This window comes from Hypanus sabinus, unplaced genomic scaffold (genome assembly GCF_030144855.1).
Source record: "Hypanus sabinus isolate sHypSab1 unplaced genomic scaffold, sHypSab1.hap1 scaffold_2201, whole genome shotgun sequence".
NCBI lineage: Eukaryota > Metazoa > Chordata > Chondrichthyes > Myliobatiformes > Dasyatidae > Hypanus > Hypanus sabinus.
The window spans coordinates 32430-42857 of NW_026780311.1; positions in this window are offsets into that span (position 1 = coordinate 32430).

Sequence of the window (10428 nt, forward strand, 5' to 3'; positions counted from 1 at the left end):
CCGAAACAGTTATTAACCTCGACCATCAGGCTCCGAAACAGTTATTAACCTCGACCATCAGGATCCGAAACAGTTATTACCCTCGACCATCAGGATCCGAAACAGTTATTACCCTCGACCATCAGGCTCCGAAACAGTTATTACCCTCGACCATCAGGCTCCGAAACAGTTATTACCCTCGACCATCAGGATCCGAAACAGTTATTACCCTCGACCATCAGGCTCCGAAACAGTTATTACCGTCGACCATCAGGCTCCGAAACAGTTATTACCCTCGACCATCAGGCTCCGAAACAGTTATTAACCTCGACCATCAGGCTCCGAAACAGTTATTAACCTCGACCATCAGGCTCCGAAACAGTTATTAACCTCGACCATCAGGCTCCGAAACAGTTATTAACCTCGACCATCAGGCTCCGAAACAGTTATTACCCTCGACCATCAGGCTCCGAAACAGTTATTAACCTCGACCATCAGGATCCGAAACAGTTATTACCCTCGACCATCAGGATCCGAATCAGTTATTACCCTCGACCATCAGGATCCGAAACAGTTATTACCCTCGACCATCAGGCTCCGAAACTGTTATTACCCTCGACCATCAGGCTCCGAAACAGTTATTAACCTCGACCATCAGGATCCGAAACAGTTATTACCCTCGACCATCAGGCTCCGAAACAGTTATTACCCTCGACCATCAGGCTCCGAAACAGTTATTACCCTCGACCATCAGGCTCCGAAACAGTTATTAACCTCGACCATCAGCATCCGAAACAGTTATTAACCTCGACCATCAGGCTCCGAAACAGTTATTAACCTCGACCATCAGGATCCGAAACAGTTATTACCCTCGACCATCAGGATCCGAAACAGTTATTAACCTCGACCATCAGGATCCGAAACAGTTATTACCCTCGACCATCAGCCTCCGAAACAGTTATTAACCTCGACCATCAGGCTCCGAAACAGTTATTACCCTCGACCATCAGGATCCGAAACAGTTATTACCCTCGACCATCAGGATCCGAAACAGTTATTACCCTCGACCATCAGGCTCCGAAACAGTTATTACCCTCGACCATCAGGCTCCGAAACAGTTATTACCCTCGACCATCAGGATCCGAAACAGTTATTACCCTCGACCATCAGGCTCCGAAACAGTTATTACCCTCGACCATCAGGATCCGAAACAGTTATTACCCTCGACCATCAGGCTCCGAAACAGTTATTACCCTCGACCATCAGGCTCCGAAACAGTTATTACCCTCGACCATCAGGCTCCGAAACAGTTATTAACCTCGACCATCAGGCTCCGAAACAGTTATTAACCTCGACCATCAGGCTCCGAAACAGTTATTAACCTCGACCATCAGGATCCGAAACAGTTATTACCCTCGACCATCAGGATCCGAAACAGTTATTACCCTCGACCATCAGGCTCCGAAACAGTTATTACCCTCGACCATCAGGCTCCGAAACAGTTATTACCCTCGACCATCAGGATCCGAAACAGTTATTACCCTCGACCATCAGGCTCCGAAACAGTTATTACCGTCGACCATCAGGCTCCGAAACAGTTATTACCCTCGACCATCAGGCTCCGAAACAGTTATTAACCTCGACCATCAGGCTCCGAAACAGTTATTAACCTCGACCATCAGGCTCCGAAACAGTTATTAACCTCGACCATCAGGCTCCGAAACAGTTATTAACCTCGACCATCAGGCTCCGAAACAGTTATTACCCTCGACCATCAGGCTCCGAAACAGTTATTAACCTCGACCATCAGGATCCGAAACAGTTATTACCCTCGACCATCAGGATCCGAATCAGTTATTACCCTCGACCATCAGGATCCGAAACAGTTATTACCCTCGACCATCAGGCTCCGAAACAGTTATTACCCTCGACCATCAGGCTCCGAAACAGTTATTAACCTCGACCATCAGGATCCGAAACAGTTATTAACCTCGACCATCAGCATCCGAAACAGTTATTAACCTCGACCATCAGGCTCCGAAACAGTTATTAACCTCGACCATCAGGATCCGAAACAGTTATTACCCTCGACCATCAGGATCCGAAACAGTTATTACCCATGACCATCAGGCTCCGAAACAGTTATTAACCTCGACCATCAGGATCCGAAACAGTTATTACCCTCGACCATCAGGATCCGAAACAGTTATTAACCTCGACCATCAGGATCCGAAACAGTTATTACCCTCGACCATCAGGCTCCGAAACAGTTATTACCCTCGACCATCAGGCTCCGAAACAGTTATTAACCTCGACCATCAGGATCCGAAACAGTTATTAACCTCGACCATCAGGCTCCGAAACAGTTATTAACCTCGACCATCAGGCTCCGAAACAGTTATTAACCTCGACCATCAGGCTCCGAAACAGTTATTACCCTCGACCATCAGGCTCCGAAACAGTTATTACCCTCGACCATCAGGCTCCGAAACAGTTATTACCCTCGACCATCAGGCTCCGAAACAGTTATTAACCTCGACCATCAGGATCCGAAACAGTTATTACCCTCGACCATCAGCCTCCGAAACAGTTATTAACCTCGACCATCAGGATCCGAAACAGTTATTACCCTCGACCATCAGCCTCCGAAACAGTTATTAACCTCGACCATCAGGCTCCGAAACAGTTATTACCCTCGACCATCAGGATCCGAAACGGTTATTACCCTCGACCATCAGGATCCGAAACAGTTATTACCCTCGACCATCAGGCTCCGAAACAGTTATTACCCTCGACCATCAGGCTCCGAAACAGTTATTACCCTCGACCATCAGGATCCGAAACAGTTATTACCCTCGACCATCAGGCTCCGAAACAGTTATTACCCTCGACCATCAGGATCCGAAACAGTTATTACCCTCGACCATCAGGCTCCGAAACAGTTATTACCCTCGACCATCAGGCTCCGAAACAGTTATTACCCTCGACCATCAGGCTCCGAAACAGTTATTAACCTCGACCATCAGGCTCCGAAACAGTTATTAACCTCGACCATCAGGCTCCGAAACAGTTATTAACCTCGACCATCAGGATCCGAAACAGTTATTACCCTCGACCATCAGGATCCGAAACAGTTATTACCCTCGACCATCAGGCTCCGAAACAGTTATTACCCTCGACCATCAGGCTCCGAAACAGTTATTACCCTCGACCATCAGGATCCGAAACAGTTATTACCCTCGACCATCAGGCTCCGAAACAGTTATTACCGTCGACCATCAGGCTCCGAAACAGTTATTACCCTCGACCATCAGGCTCCGAAACAGTTATTAACCTCGACCATCAGGCTCCGAAACAGTTATTAACCTCGACCATCAGGCTCCGAAACAGTTATTAACCTCGACCATCAGGCTCCGAAACAGTTATTAACCTCGACCATCAGGCTCCGAAACAGTTATTACCCTCGACCATCAGGCTCCGAAACAGTTATTAACCTCGACCATCAGGATCCGAAACAGTTATTACCCTCGACCATCAGGATCCGAATCAGTTATTACCCTCGACCATCAGGATCCGAAACAGTTATTACCCTCGACCATCAGGCTCCGAAACTGTTATTACCCTCGACCATCAGGCTCCGAAACAGTTATTAACCTCGACCATCAGGATCCGAAACAGTTATTACCCTCGACCATCAGGCTCCGAAACAGTTATTACCCTCGACCATCAGGCTCCGAAACAGTTATTACCCTCGACCATCAGGCTCCGAAACAGTTATTAACCTCGACCATCAGCATCCGAAACAGTTATTAACCTCGACCATCAGGCTCCGAAACAGTTATTAACCTCGACCATCAGGATCCGAAACAGTTATTACCCTCGACCATCAGGATCCGAAACAGTTATTACCCATGACCATCAGGCTCCGAAACAGTTATTAACCTCGACCATCAGGATCCGAAACAGTTATTACCCTCGACCATCAGGATCCGAAACAGTTATTAACCTCGACCATCAGGATCCGAAACAGTTATTACCCTCGACCATCAGGCTCCGAAACAGTTATTACCCTCGACCATCAGGCTCCGAAACAGTTATTAACCTCGACCATCAGGATCCGAAACAGTTATTAACCTCGACCATCAGGCTCCGAAACAGTTATTAACCTCGACCATCAGGATCCGAAACAGTTATTACCCTCGACCATCAGGATCCGAAACAGTTATTAACCTCGACCATCAGGATCCGAAACAGTTATTACCCTCGACCATCAGGCTCCGAAACAGTTATTACCCTCGACCATCAGGCTCCGAAACAGTTATTACCCTCGACCATCAGGCTCCGAAACAGTTATTAACCTCGACCATCAGGCTCCGAAACAGTTATTAACCTCGACCATCAGGCTCCGAAACAGTTATTAACCTCGACCATCAGGCTCCGAAACAGTTATTAACCTCGACCATCAGGCTCCGAAACAGTTATTAACCTCGACCATCAGGCTCCGAAACAGTTATTACCCTCGACCATCAGGCTCCGAAACAGTTATTAACCTCGACCATCAGGATCCGAAACAGTTATTACCCTCGACCATCAGGATCCGAAACAGTTATTACCCTCGACCATCAGGATCCGAAACAGTTATTACCCTCGACCATCAGGCTCCGAAACAGTTATTACCCTCGACCATCAGGCTCCGAAACAGTTATTAACCTCGACCATCAGGATCCGAAACAGTTATTACCCTCGACCATCAGGCTCCGAAACAGTTATTACCCTCGACCATCAGGCTCCGAAACAGTTATTACCCTCGACCATCAGGCTCCGATACAGTTATTAACCTCGACCATCAGCATCCGAAACAGTTATTAACCTCGACCATCAGGCTCCGAAACAGTTATTAACCTCGACCATCAGGATCCGAAACAGTTATTACCCTCGACCATCAGGATCCGAAACAGTTATTACCCATGACCATCAGGCTCCGAAACAGTTATTAACCTCGACCATCAGGATCCGAAACAGTTATTACCCTCGACCATCAGGATCCGAAACAGTTATTAACCTCGACCATCAGGATCCGAAACAGTTATTACCCTCGACCATCAGGCTCCGAAACAGTTATTACCCTCGACCATCAGGCTCCGAAACAGTTATTAACCTCGACCATCAGGATCCGAAACAGTTATTAACCTCGACCATCAGGCTCCGAAACAGTTATTAACCTCGACCATCAGGATCCGAAACAGTTATTACCCTCGACCATCAGGATCCGAAACAGTTATTAACCTCGACCATCAGGCTCCGAAACAGTTATTAACCTCGACCATCAGGCTCCGAAACAGTTATTACCCTCGACCATCAGGATCCGAAACAGTTATTAACCTCGACCATCAGGCTCCGAAACAGTTATTAACCTCGACCATCAGGATCCGAAACAGTTATTAACCTCGACCATCAGGCTCCGAAACAGTTATTAACCTCGACCATCAGGATCCGAAACAGTTATTACCCTCGACCATCAGGCTCCGAAACAGTTATTAACCTCGACCATCAGGATCCGAAACAGTTATTAACCTCGACCATCAGGCTCCGAAACAGTTATTAACCTCGACCATCAGGATCCGAAACAGTTATTACCCTCGACCATCAGGCTCCGAAACAGTTATTAACCTCGACCATCAGGCTCCGAAACAGTTATTACCCTCGACCATCAGGCTCCGAAACAGTTATTAACCTCGACCATCAGGCTCCGAAACAGTTATTAACCTCGACCATCAGGCTCCGAAACAGTTATTACCCTCGACCATCAGGCTCCGAAACAGTTATTACCCTCGACCATCAGGCTCCGAAACAGTTATTAACCTCGACCATCAGGCTCCGAAACAGTTATTACCCTCGACCATCAGGCTCCGAAACAGTTATTAACCTCGACCATCACGATCCGAAACAGTTATTACCCTCGACCATCAGCCTCCGAAACAGTTATTACCCTCGACCATCAGGCTCCGAAACAGTTATTACCCTCGACCATCAGGATCCGAAACAGTTATTAACCTCGACCATCAGGCTCCGAAACAGTTATTAACCTCGACCATCAGGCTCCGAAACAGTTATTAACCTCGACCATCAGGCTCCGAAACAGTTATTAACCTCGACCATCAGGCTCCGAAACAGTTATTAACCTCGACCATCAGGATCCGAAACAGTTATTAACCTCGACCATCAGGCTCCGAAACAGTTATTACCCTCGACCATCAGGATCCGAAACAGTTATTAACCTCGACCATCAGGATCCGAAACAGTTATTAACCTCGACTTTCAGGCTCCGAAACAGTTATTACCCTCGACCATAAGGCTCCGAAACAGTTATTAACCTCGACCATCAGGCTCCGAAACAGTTATTAACCTCGACCATCAGGATCCGAAACAGTTATTAACCTCGACCATCAGGCTCCGAAACAGTTATTAACCTCGACCATCAGGCTCCGAAACAGTTATTAACCTCGACCATCAGGCTCCAAAACAGTTATTACCCTCGACCATCAGGCTCCGAAACAGTTATTACCCTCGACCATCAGGCTCCGAAACAGTTATTACCCTCGACCATCAGGCTCCGAAACAGTTATTACCCTCGACCATCAGGCTCCGAAACAGTTATTAACCTCGACCATCAGCATCCGAAACAGTTATTAACCTCGACCATCAGGCTCCGAAACAGTTATTAACCTCGACCATCAGGATCCGAAACAGTTATTACCCTCGACCATCAGGATCCGAAACAGTTATTACCCATGACCATCAGGCTCCGAAACAGTTATTAACCTCGACCATCAGGATCCGAAACAGTTATTACCCTCGACCATCAGGATCCGAAACAGTTATTAACCTCGACCATCAGGATCCGAAACAGTTATTACCCTCGACCATCAGGCTCCGAAACAGTTATTACCCTCGACCATCAGGCTCCGAAACAGTTATTAACCTCGACCATCAGGATCCGAAACAGTTATTAACCTCGACCATCAGGCTCCGAAACAGTTATTAACCTCGACCATCAGGATCCGAAACAGTTATTACCCTCGACCATCAGGATCCGAAACAGTTATTAACCTCGACCATCAGGATCCGAAACAGTTATTACCCTCGACCATCAGGCTCCGAAACAGTTATTACCCTCGACCATCAGGCTCCGAAACAGTTATTACCCTCGACCATCAGGCTCCGAAACAGTTATTAACCTCGACCATCAGGCTCCGAAACAGTTATTAACCTCGACCATCAGGCTCCGAAACAGTTATTAACCTCGACCATCAGGCTCCGAAACAGTTATTAACCTCGACCATCAGGCTCCGAAACAGTTATTAACCTCGACCATCAGGCTCCGAAACAGTTATTACCCTCGACCATCAGGCTCCGAAACAGTTATTAACCTCGACCATCAGGATCCGAAACAGTTATTACCCTCGACCATCAGGATCCGAAACAGTTATTACCCTCGACCATCAGGATCCGAAACAGTTATTACCCTCGACCATCAGGCTCCGAAACAGTTATTACCCTCGACCATCAGGCTCCGAAACAGTTATTAACCTCGACCATCAGGATCCGAAACAGTTATTACCCTCGACCATCAGGCTCCGAAACAGTTATTACCCTCGACCATCAGGCTCCGAAACAGTTATTACCCTCGACCATCAGGCTCCGATACAGTTATTAACCTCGACCATCAGCATCCGAAACAGTTATTAACCTCGACCATCAGGCTCCGAAACAGTTATTAACCTCGACCATCAGGATCCGAAACAGTTATTACCCTCGACCATCAGGATCCGAAACAGTTATTACCCATGACCATCAGGCTCCGAAACAGTTATTAACCTCGACCATCAGGATCCGAAACAGTTATTACCCTCGACCATCAGGATCCGAAACAGTTATTAACCTCGACCATCAGGATCCGAAACAGTTATTACCCTCGACCATCAGGCTCCGAAACAGTTATTACCCTCGACCATCAGGATCCGAAACAGTTATTAACCTCGACCATCAGGCTCCGAAACAGTTATTAACCTCGACCATCAGGATCCGAAACAGTTATTACCCTCGACCATCAGGATCCGAAACAGTTATTAACCTCGACCATCAGGCTCCGAAACAGTTATTAACCTCGACCATCAGGCTCCGAAACAGTTATTACCCTCGACCATCAGGATCCGAAACAGTTATTAACCTCGACCATCAGGCTCCGAAACAGTTATTAACCTCGACCATCAGGATCCGAAACAGTTATTAACCTCGACCATCAGGCTCCGAAACAGTTATTAACCTCGACCATCAGGATCCGAAACAGTTATTACCCTCGACCATCAGGCTCCGAAACAGTTATTAACCTCGACCATCAGGATCCGAAACAGTTATTAACCTCGACCATCAGGCTCCGAAACAGTTATTAACCTCGACCATCAGGATCCGAAACAGTTATTACCCTCGACCATCAGGCTCCGAAACAGTTATTAACCTCGACCATCAGGCTCCGAAACAGTTATTACCCTCGACCATCAGGCTCCGAAACAGTTATTAACCTCGACCATCAGGCTCTGAAACAGTTATTAACCTCGACCATCAGGCTCCGAAACAGTTATTACCCTCGACCATCAGGCTCCGAAACAGTTATTACCCTCGACCATCAGGCTCCGAAACAGTTATTAACCTCGACCATCAGGATCCGAAACAGTTATTACCCTCGACCATCAGGATCCGAAACAGTTATTAACCTCGACCATCAGGCTCCGAAACAGTTATTAACCTCGACCATCAGGCTCCGAAACAGTTATTACCCTCGACCATCAGGATCCGAAACAGTTATTAACCTCGACCATCAGGCTCCGAAACAGTTATTAACCTCGACCATCAGGATCCGAAACAGTTATTAACCTCGACCATCAGGCTCCGAAACAGTTATTAACCTCGACCATCAGGATCCGAAACAGTTATTACCCTCGACCATCAGGCTCCGAAACAGTTATTAACCTCGACCATCAGGATCCGAAACAGTTATTAACCTCGACCATCAGGCTCCGAAACAGTTATTAACCTCGACCATCAGGATCCGAAACAGTTATTACCCTCGACCATCAGGCTCCGAAACAGTTATTAACCTCGACCATCAGGCTCCGAAACAGTTATTACCCTCGACCATCAGGCTCCGAAACAGTTATTAACCTCGACCATCAGGCTCTGAAACAGTTATTAACCTCGACCATCAGGCTCCGAAACAGTTATTACCCTCGACCATCAGGCTCCGAAACAGTTATTACCCTCGACCATCAGGCTCCGAAACAGTTATTAACCTCGACCATCAGGCTCCGAAACAGTTATTACCCTCGACCATCAGGCTCCGAAACAGTTATTAACCTCGACCATCACGATCCGAAACAGTTATTAACCTCGACCATCAGGCTCCGAAACAGTTATTAACCTCGACCATCAGGCTCCAAAACAGTTATTACCCTCGACCATCAGGCTCCGAAACAGTTATTACCCTCGACCATCAGGATCGGAAACAGTTATTACCCTCGACCATCAGGCTCCGAAACAGTTATTAACCTCGACCTTCAGGATCCGAAACCAGCCTGGACAACTTCACTCACCACAACACTGAACTGATTCCACAACCTCTCTCTCAAAGACTCTACAATTCATGTTCTCAGAGTCTCTTATTGTTAAGAATTGGTACTATTTGACGAAGAGACTCTATGACAGGCACATGGATGATAGAAAAATGGAAGAAGACAGTGCCAGTGAACAACGCGATCAGTGGCAACGTCCGACAAGACGGTTCACAAAACTGCTTCTTTCAAATCTGTTTCTGCTACGATTGGAACCAGCGATCTACATTTTGATGGTGTGTTTTCGGGCTGATGGAGTGATCCAGCACGTTGCTATCTCCAACGGAGCTGCGTGCATGACCTGGAGCCCACGGTGACTCAATTTCTCCCTTGTCTCACTGATTAAAGTGTTAGAACCGAGGAGGACAAGAGCAGAAGGTGTGTGGGTGTACAGTGCAGTCTGACCGTGTCTCCCTGTCTCGCTGCTCCTGGAAGAAGTTGACCAGTCAGTCTCAGACCCTCTCCCCATCTCCCTCTCCCTCCCTCCCTCCTTCTCTCCCCTCACTCCCTCCCTCCCTCCCTTCCCTCTCCCTGTCTTCCTTTCCCCCTCCCTCCCTCCCCCTCTCCGTCTTCCTTTCCCTCTCCCTGCCTCCCCCTCTCCCTCCCTCTCTCCCTCTCTCCTTTCCCCCTCTCCCTCCCTCCCTCTCTCTCCCCCTCTCTCTTTCTTTCCCCTCTCTCTCTTCCTCTCTCCCCCTCTCTCTCCCCCTCTCTCTCCCCCTCTCTCTCCCCTCTCTCTCCCCTCTCTCCCCCCTCTCTCCCCCCTCTCTCCCCCCTCTCTCCC